We start from the raw sequence: 9,663 nt of genomic DNA, 5'->3' as shown, positions 1-9,663 counted from the left end.
ATTTCTTAACCCCTGCTGAGTTAAGAAAGACAGTTTTGCTGGTGCATCAGGAGGAAGGAGAGTCAGTTATGGCTTATTGTGCTAAACTGTTGTTGACAGGTTCTCTAGCTGATATGGAGGAAGGGCAGGTAACAGATTTGGTATATGATGGTTTAAGGGAACCTATTAAGGTGTTTCTAGGCTCTCAAGAGAGTTGGATCGGGCTAGATTGATTAAAATGTCCCGAGCGGCAGAAAAGGTGGTAAGCAGAATAAGTGGCTCCTCCCAGAAGGCAGTCAGCGAGGTTTGTTATAGCAACTGAGCAGGCTACAGTGGTCCTAATCCATGCCGGTATGGGACGTGGAGTGGGACGACCCAACAGAGGGTGCAGAGGGTCCAGTGGAGGAAGAGTGCAAGCACAAATATGGGCTTTACTCCAGGAGAAAGGAGTGGATATGGTTCGTTTAGATGGACAACCTTTAGAGGTTGTGTTAAATGCTGTGAGTGATTTGGCAGGGAACAAGTCACAGCCTGTGCCACAACCTGGGGCTACGGCTGTTGAGATTGTGGGAACAGGTATGGGAGATCAGGTAGGCCCTTACGGCTTGTTGTCCCAGGAATTGGCTCAGATGGACATGGCAGCTTCACATCAAGGTAGCTCCACATCGCAGTAGAGTTGCCTGGCCCTTAGCAACCCCTGCCCCCAAGATTGGACATTAGTGGCTAAAATACAGCCCCACATAACTGGTAGACCTTACATGGAAGCGGGGCAGGTGGGAGTGGGAGGAATCATACAATGGTTACTAGCATTAATTGATAGAGGAGTGGAGGCAACTCTGATTAAATCAGTGCAGGAGGACGTGCAGAAAGGACAGACTTTTCCTTTATTTGGATTTCAAGGCAGAGGAGTGAAAGGGATTTTATTGAAAAAACCTGCCATGGGTAATAGGACACAGTAAGTTTTGGACAGATACAGTGGTCTGTAACAGCATGACTGAAAATGCCATCTTGGGTGAAGATGTGGTACAGCAGGAGAAATGGATAATTGATTTGGCAGGAGGTTGGCTGTGGAAAAGGGAGACCGGGATTGTGAGTGAGTAGGTGATTTCAGGAGGCTTAAGGAAAGGAGCTTGCAAAGCCATAGCAGCTATGGTGCTACCAGATAATGAATGGATACGGGAGTTCCTTATTGTGTGGGCCAAGAAGAAATCCGAATGTGGGGGCATATAAGCAGCAGTGAAAATAGTAGGAAAATTTGTAAAACCAGTTCCTCGATATTCCTATCTTGCAGAAGCTGTTCCGCATATAGAAGAATTGCTACAGGATTTAAAAGAACAAGAAGTGGTGGTGGAGTACCAAAGTCCATACAATTCTCCGATCTGGCCTGTGCGGAAATCGGACGGACAGTGGGGCCTCACGATTGATTATAGAAAAATCAATGTGGCTACAGTCCCGATGGCACCAGCTATACTGGCTGGAATAGCTGCAGCTGCTAAATGGTTCTCTGTATTGGATATTGGTAACTGTTTCTTTGCCATTCCATTAACCCCTGAGAGTCAGACTCCATTGCCTTTTACATTCCAGAACAAACAGGTAACATTTCAACATATCCCCATGGGTTTCCATGATTCTCCAGCTATAGCACATGCACATGTGACAAGGATGTGGGATCAACTCCCTGATTTGGATAAGCCGTGGGTTACTTCTTATGTGGATGACTGTGACAGGGCAAGGCCAGATGGCTATAGGAAAGTAGTGAGAAACAGGTATGTTAGCCCCAGGCTAAACAAATCCCTGTTATCATGGTAACCAAATGACAGTTACTCTAGATTAATCAAGACACCTGGGGCCAATTAAGATCTTTCCAGAAGGCAGGGAGGACACTAGGTTGATTGGGACACCTGAAGCCAATCAGGGGCTGGGTGAAACTAGTTAAAAGCCTCCCAGTTAGTCAGGTGGGTGTGCATGTTAGGAGCTGTAGGAGGAAGTTGTGCTGTTGGAGAGGCTGAGCAGTACACACCATATCAGGCACCAGGAAGGAAGCCCTGAGGTAAGAGTGAAGTGGATCTGGAGGAAGTGGGAGCTGCTGTGGGGAAGTAGCCCAGGGAATTGTACATGTCCTGTTTCTAAAAAGTCAGCTACCATAGCTGATACTATTAGGGTCCCTGGGCTGGAGCCCAGAGTAGAGGGCAGGCCTAGGCTTTCCCCTTTGTCCCCCTGATTAATCACTGAGACTGGGAGACAACAGAGACTGTGTGAGGGAAGGTAGCTTTTCCTCACCTCCCTTGCTGGCTTATGATGAAAATGGCTCAGTAGGCTGTGACCCTCGCCTCTAGAGAGAGAAGGGCTACGTGGAAGGTCACAGTGAGCTTCTGAGGTTAGTAAAATCCGCCAGGAAATGCGGGACCCACGGAGACAAGGACAGAGCTTTGTCACAATGACCTACTGATAACAGCCATTTCCCAGGAGGAGTGTAAACATCAAACTAAACTGGTCCTGGGAATAGTGGAGAAAACAGGCTTTAAATTATCATGGGACAAGGTGCAGCTGGTACAGCAAGAAGTTGAATACTTAGGTACTATCTTGGAACAGGAGGGTTGTACTATCAGAAAACAAAGAGTGGAAATCTTATACACCCTCCAGTGGATGTGTATTCAGTTAGGATATTGTAAGGAGCTGTGGGATTTGTTCAGGATTTTATACCAAATGTTGCTGAAATTTGTAGACCCCTATGGTCCCTAATAAAAAGAAACAGACAATGGGACTGGGGCCCAGAACATGATGAGGCATTCAGGAGTTATAACTGCACCAGCATTAGCATATCCAGATCCAACTAAAGCTTTTTACTTAATGGTATCACACATCTTGGGAGCTATAGATGCAGTACTACTGCAGGGAACATGTGGAAAGCAACACCCTATTGCTTATGGAAGGAGCAAATTAACACCCCATGAGTCCACATTTTCTCCATGTGAACAGGAATGCTTGGCTAGTATATGGGCCTTACAGAAATGGGAATACATAACCGGACAAGCTTCTATTATTAAAACCACAGCTCACACTCCTGTGAAACTGATTCTGCAAGGAAAGACTTCTGATATGAGAGTAAGTGATCATTGTTTGGCTAAGTGGGCCCTGATTCCACAGAACCGCTGGCTTGTGGTGAACAGAGTAAAGGAATCCCCACTACTTCTATATGCTCTAATAATAGACGGGGAACAACATGAATGTCCTATACTCAGACAGACACAGTACAAGTGGCCTGTGCAAGATGCTGGGGATCTACTACAGGCAATATTGGATCACAACTGGGTATGGTTTACAGATGGATCTAGTTATTACAAAGAGAGTCAACTTGTTTGTGCACAGCAGCTGTTTATTTCCAGAACAGAAACTGGCGATCCCATGTGACAGGGTGTCAGCCCAGGGATGCAAAGTGACACAGTCAAGCTAGCATTTGAAGCAACTCCCTTGTGCGGTGATGTAGTCATATACTCTGATTCTCAATGCACTGTGCAAGGAGTAAGCATATGGGTACCCGTATGGGATCAGCAGGAAGGCAAAGAAGTTGCATACTGGGATTACTGGAAAACTATTATTGATATTATTCGGAATAGGACTGGTTCCACATAAATCAAGTATGTTACAGCTCGTGCTAAACAACATACTCTGGAAGGATACTACAATGCTAAAGTGGATGAGATGGCTAACGAAGCAGCAGCTGCAACATCTTCTGTGGTTCACAGTGACATCAAAGTGATAACTTGATCTCAAATGAAAAACGAAGCAAATCCAGGAAAACTGCAAACAAACAGCTGATCAAAAACTTCTGCAACAACACAAAGCATTCATGCACTATGAAGAACAGAAATGGAAACTAGTTATCCTTTGTCCTACACGAGTAGGACAATGGGAAATAAATGAACAGAAGGTGATCATAGCAAAACACGGAGATCAAGAAAGATGGGTACCTCCAGAACAATATAGAGAAATAATTGGATTTGTACATGAACAAGGACATGAACAAGGGCTAAAAGAACATTAGCACAAGTAAAAAAAGTAATGTGGTGGCCAGTGGTGAGCTGGAGCCGTTCGCACCAGTTCGCAAGAACTCGTTGTTAAATTTAGAAGCCAGTGTAGAACCAGTTCCTAAAGGGATGCGCGGGTGAGCAAACTCCGGCCCGCAGGACCGTCCTGCCCAAGCTTCCAGCTGGGGAGGCTACCCCGGCCCCTCCCCTGCTTCCCTGCCCCCTCGCAGAGCTCCAGCGCGCCGTGCTGCCAGCGTCAGTGCTCTGGGCAGCTCTGCAGCTCCTGCCGCTTTGAGCGGCATGGTAAGGGGGTGGGGCTGCAAGCGCCAGTGGCCGCGCGGCATCCTTACACAGCAGCATAAGGGGGCCAGGGCTGGGAGGAGGGGCTGGATAAGGGGCAGGGAGCAGTTGGAGGGGGCGGAGGTTCTGGGCGGGCCGTGAGGGGACGGGGAATGGGGGTGGGTGGGTAGGCATGGGAGTTCCGGGGGTCTGTCGGGGTGGTGAATGGGGTTGGGGCAGTCAGGGGACAGGGAGCAGGGCGAGTTGGGTGGGGTCCTGGGGGGCAGTTAGGGTGGGGGGTCTCGGGAGAGGGTGGTCAGGGGACAAGGAGCGGGGGGAGGTTGATGGGTTGCGGGTTCTGAGGAGGGCAGTTGGGGGCAGGACATAGGTTGGGGTCAGATGGGTGGGGGAGACAGGCACGTGGGGTTTGTACTCACCGCGCGGTTCCCTACTGGGTCTTTGGCGGCACTTCGGTGGCAGGGTGTGTGTGTGTGGGGGGGGTCTTCACTCGCTCCGGGTGAAGTAGCTGCTGCCGAAAATCCAGAGAGAGTGAAGGCCCCCCTGCCACCAAAGTGCCGCTGAGGACTCAGTAGGGAACCGGTTCTTAGGATTTGGGGAGCTCATCGCTGGTGGTGGCCAGGAATGGACATGCATATTAACAGATTTTTGTCAACAATGCTTGGTGTGTGCCCAAGTTAACCCTAAAAGCAGGAAAGAAAAAACACAGACACCAACCTGACACTAGGGGCTCATGGCAAAGATTACAAATGGATTACATTGGACCTTTGAAAAGAACTCCTACAGGGAAAACCTTTTGCTTGGTGGTCATAGATGATTTTTCAGGTTGGGTGGAAGTAATCCCCACAACAGATAACACAGCTCAAACTACAGCTTAAGCTTTATGGACCCAAATACTAAGCAGATGGGGTATACCCTTGGTCATGGATAGTGACCAAGGACCTCACTTTGTGGCAGCAGTGGTAAAAGCATTATTATTGATGTGGATCAAGCAGAAATGGCATATAGTCTACCACCCACAGAGAGTGCAAGAAATGTGGAAAGGAAGAATAGAGAAATAAAAGCAGCCTTGACCAAGCAAATTCAAACACAAGGTTGAGATTGGGGAAACTGCTTTACCTGCAATCCTGATGACTATGAGAACCTTGGGATAAGCTGGAAGTAAGTACTCACCTTCTGAGTTAATGACAGGTTGAGCTATGAGGACTCCTGAATTCCTACTCCCACCTAGAAAACAGATAACTGAATGGGTACAGAAGGAAGTTTGGATTTGGTACTTGAAGAATTTTGGGCACAAGAATATCAGCGAAGACAAAGGGAGGAACAAAAAGGCTGGCAAGGAACCTTGGAAAAAACACACTTTAGTAGTTGAATAGAAATATGATCCAGATAGTAAACAATGTGTATGGACCTCGAGTATAACTAATTGTATACATAAATCAGGAATTCACGAATCCCAAATTATTGATACTAGAACTGGGGAACTATGGAAAGCAGATGTACCCCAAGAAAAGGTCCTTCAAGCCAACGCACTCCAAGAATGTATAACTCAAGGAGCTTGGTTTGAAAAATGGGACTGAGGTTCCAGCCATAGATATAGGAGCAACTGTGAAATTGTATAACATCCATGAAAATATGGACATATGTCAATGGGAATGTAATTGGTGTACCCAGACCACATGTTCATTAGGGTATGGCGGTGAATCTGTGTTTGAATGGGAATTAGGAAATGAATGGATAATGGTAAAGGGACATCGCCATAACACCAAATTTGCGGGATGGGAAGTATTGAGATGAAAATGTCCTGAAGACCATCAATGTGCTTTAAGATGCCATACCTCCATATACAGGGAATATACAACATAGGGAAGGTAAAACATGGGTTAATATAACCAAAGTGACTGAGAATCATCATAATGTAACCAATTGTTCCCCTGAAGGCATGGAACGGTTAATTCCAGACCATGACCATAGGCGCAGATAAATATATAAGGGGTTCAGATTTAAAGTTTTTATAAACGTATTCCCTGCAGATTGGATGATTAGTGTCAATCTTCGAAAGTGTTCTAAATGGATTGCACAATATAAAACATATTGGGTCTGGGGTGTGGAAAGAAGAGGAATGGTTAAGAGATACCATATGGGAAACACTATACACTGGAATGGGATTAGGAAACACATAAAGCCTCTCTACCCTAAGGGAAAGAATGAGAGAGACTTTAAAGCAACTGATGCAGTCAGCACACACTGGGGAACAAGGGGAAATAATGGATCAAGAGATGGGATATTCTGTGATGGAATTGAGTGAATTATTGGGGGAAAGTAATCTGGATCTTGTTAAATAAGGGATCTCCGCTCAGGATTATCCTGGGGAGAAGTTTGTATAAAAGCCCAGGGAATCTTGGGAGAACAATGGAACAGAGCCAAAAAGGAATCTTGAGAGAACAACGGAACTTGGCCCCAGACTCTTAACTAGGCATTGAGTTACTACTCTTATATTAATCAATCATTCCAAGATACCTGGATGGTGCAAGTGGATACATGTACCATATACCAGTGCACTCTTGTCCTTTCCAGAATAGCCAATGGAAAGGCACAGGAAGTGTATCCGATACTATATGCCAGCACCTGGAAAAATGAAACAGGGTACTATGAAATAGTACCAGAAGGAAATGGATTATGGTGGATACCTGGATTAGGATGGAAGCAAATACTAGGAGCCCAATGGGTATGGGGTATCTTGGTTAAAGGAGGAAACTGGAATTTGGAATGGAAAGGAGGTAATCTCACCATAAATTTACAGTGGAAAAATGGGTAGTGAGGATTATATGAAATAAACCAAGATATATGTTGGCATCAAAACAAAAAGGGTAACGAAACAATAAACTACTAAACCTGGTTCATGGACCAAGGGACATGGTGTACTTGTGGAGATAAGTTATTTCCAGTATGAACGATATCAATGGCATCCTCAGATGACCAAAACCATTATGACTCACCCTATACTAACATCGCCAAATTTGAAGGAAATAGAGTGGAATGATGCAGACTGGAATATGGACATACAAATTAATCAAGGCACACTAGACCAAATAGAATGGTCTACTAGACTGATATCTGTAAAAGGTATGCTTGCTCAAAAGTATAAAATTGTTGAAAAAGCTGTAGGAAAAAATAATAAATCGATGTTGTATGTCAAGTAATAACATGGAATGGAGTTGAATGGGCACTGTTATTTTGGATTTCTGGAACTGCCGTATTATTCCTTGTATGTTTCTGTTGTGGATATCAGATGTGTAAACAATATAAGAAAAAACAAGCTTTGCGGAAAATTTATAAGATTGAGTTATTGGATGATGCTACTAATAATTGTAAAAGAATGCTTTAAATTTTATAGACACCAGACAAGGAGACACATGATATAATAATGTACAAATTGTGGGTATGATTGATGCGAAATTACAATTATTTTTGGTAAATGAATATTGAATGGGGGACTGGTGAGATGGTGCCAAATTGGTGTGGCTATACTGAATGAATAGTGTGAGCATAACTTGACATGACTTAAACATGGCAGAATGGCTGCAGAGGATGCTGGGAGCAGGTTCCCTTTAAGCAGAAGCAAATTTGATAAAGGACTGGCAAAGTCTGCATGCGTGATAGATATTGAACCTAGTGGACAGCAAATATGGGCCTATGCAAAAGTAAATACCACATGTATAAAATTCCAGCATGGAGCACAGGTTGACCTGATTATAGTGACCTTACAGCAAGGACACCATGCAGAGAGCCAGAGTGAATGATGAGTGAGTAAACATGGGGTGATCTTCGTTTGGTACCACCCAGAAGCACCGCCAGCTTTTTTGCTGCCCTAGGTGGCGGAAGGTCCCGCCCCTGAAATGCCACCCCCGACAGAGGTGGCAGAAGGTCCCGCCCCCGAAATACCACCAACGACCGGGGCGGCCAAAGATCTGGCTGCTGCGGTCGCCACCCCGCAAATGTTAGTGCCCTAGGCAACTGCCTAGGTCGCTTAATGGGTTGTGCCGGCCCTGGTACCACTCCCCCCTTCTAAAATACTAATCAGGTAAAAATTAGTAACCACACACCCACAGGGCATGCTTTTAAGACATGTGACTTTGTTGAGGGGGAAAAAAAGAGTGTATAAATCAAGCAAAGTAAATTACTGTGGTTGGGATTCCTTAATTGACGCTTGAAGAAGCAACGCTGCTAGACAAAGTAGCCAAAACTCTGCTCTGTGGGCTCGAGTAGAACTGTGAACCAGAGGGGTTTTAAGGCAACCAAGGCCTTGCCTCAAGGGAATCTGAGACAGACCAGAGGGCTGAGAAGAACAGACCAGGAAGGAAGAAGCTGTCTATAAAATTGGTAACCACCTTCTCTGTTTGCCAAACAGGAACTGCGGGAGGCTAGCGCAGGTCTTATTTGTGTATATTTGTGAAAGAGATTTGTAAGAGGAATGTATAGCTCTTAATGTTTAACACAGGAGTTATGTGCTTAATATAACCCTTTACTGCTTGTTTAATTCCTTCTCAATCTGCTGTGTACTGAAAATACTATGGACCTTTTTTCAGTGGTATGACAGTAATCTGCTCCACCGGGCGCCAGTAAAGATCCATTTCAGGGTTAGTAGTGCCCTGTTGTCAATACTAATGTATGCTGTTATTATAAACTTAAATAACATTCTTCATTAGTGTCAATCAGTTTCCTCTCAAACCTTTTATTAAAGTCACCGTCCAATTCATCATTTCCAACTGGGTATGCAGTAATATTTCTTAAAATATCAGAGGGGTAGCCCTGTTAGTCTGAATCTGTAAAAAGCAACAGAGGGTCCTGTGGCACCTTTGAGACTAACAGAAGTATTGGGAGTATAAGCTTTCGTGGGTAAGAACCTCACTTCAGATACATTTCTTAAAATGTGCACAGCACATAGTGTTCAGTAGAATTTTTCAAATATTATGCAGCACAACTGAACCCTAGCAACTTCTAGAGTGGACGATTGAAATTAACTGTTTCACATAACTGCAAAAGGTGTGCTAGGAAGGCAGAGAAAGAAAGGATACAAATTTTAATACAGTGACTTTCAGTTCTGAGCAGTAGCAGAATCATTTGAACTTTGTCTATTGTAGGTTTGGATTTTAAAATTATGTGGGGCATAGAGGTGCTTACACCATATGGAGCAGTTGCTTAAGAGACTATCTTCCTCCCTGTTTATTTAAAAAAAAGTGTACACCTCTTGGTATATAGAGCTGTGTATCAGAGCTTGCTAAGTTGAAATGAAATTCTGAAGAGACTTTTGAGAGTCAAAGAAAATAAAATGATCTATGAGGACAGCCTGTCAGAA

Source organism: Malaclemys terrapin, chromosome 1 (genome assembly GCF_027887155.1).
Source record: "Malaclemys terrapin pileata isolate rMalTer1 chromosome 1, rMalTer1.hap1, whole genome shotgun sequence".
NCBI classification, from domain to species: Eukaryota; Metazoa; Chordata; order Testudines; family Emydidae; genus Malaclemys; species Malaclemys terrapin.
The sequence above is the reverse complement of the archived record's forward strand: the minus strand, read 5'-3'. Positions refer to the sequence as shown.